This window comes from Seriola lalandi, unplaced genomic scaffold, assembly GCF_002814215.2.
Source record: "Seriola lalandi dorsalis isolate HSWRI2012SDOR001 ecotype SW California unplaced genomic scaffold, Sedor1 jcf7180001989299, whole genome shotgun sequence".
In the NCBI taxonomy this organism is placed as follows: Eukaryota; Metazoa; Chordata; class Actinopteri; order Carangiformes; family Carangidae; genus Seriola; species Seriola lalandi.
In genome coordinates this window covers 1-522 of record NW_019459965.1, presented here as the reverse complement: position 1 = coordinate 522, position 522 = coordinate 1, and the positions used below count along the sequence as shown (strand labels likewise).

Genomic DNA, 522 nt, shown 5'->3' with positions numbered 1-522 from the left:
AAAGGTCAAGTCCTGAAGGATCAAGCCCCTGGACAGACAGACAGGTCGGAGAGAGAGTGAGACAGGCATACAGTGAGATATACAGGTGTGAACGTACAGGTAAGGTGTATATAGGGAGGTGTACAGGTGTGAACGTACAGGTAAGGTATACAGGGAGGTTCCACCTCAGCCAGAGCTGCTCTGTACGCTCTGAATGATGACGAGCTGTCAATCAAAGAGCTGTACTCCTCCAGAGCCTGAGAACACACACACACACACACACAAGTGAAGAGATTCAAGAGCATGAGATGATGATTATTGATTATTGATTATTGACACACACCTCAGCTGTGCTCCTCTGCCAGTCCAGGCGTCGGAGGGGGGCGGAGTCTAGTGCTGACAGGATGGACAGGTACGAGTTAAAGTTGTTCAGCTTCCGCAGGTGCTGCAGGGACAAAGTGGTCACTTACCATGTTAGCTTGTAAGCATGAAAACACATATAAACATTCTCCAATGGAGCCAGTTCACCCCAACTAATCCTAA

The 522-nt window shown here is 48.5% G+C and overlaps 1 long non-coding RNA gene across 1 annotated transcript; it reads right to left on the bottom strand.

Annotated features, from left to right (window-relative positions):
• On the bottom strand, positions 1-448 carry LOC111660460 (uncharacterized). Its single transcript, XR_002761151.2, has 3 exons — positions 323-448; positions 139-236; positions 1-28 (listed from the first exon to the last, which is right to left on the bottom strand). It is a non-coding gene; the product is annotated as an uncharacterized LOC111660460 (long non-coding RNA).
• Between the last annotated feature and the right edge of the window lie 74 nt (positions 449-522).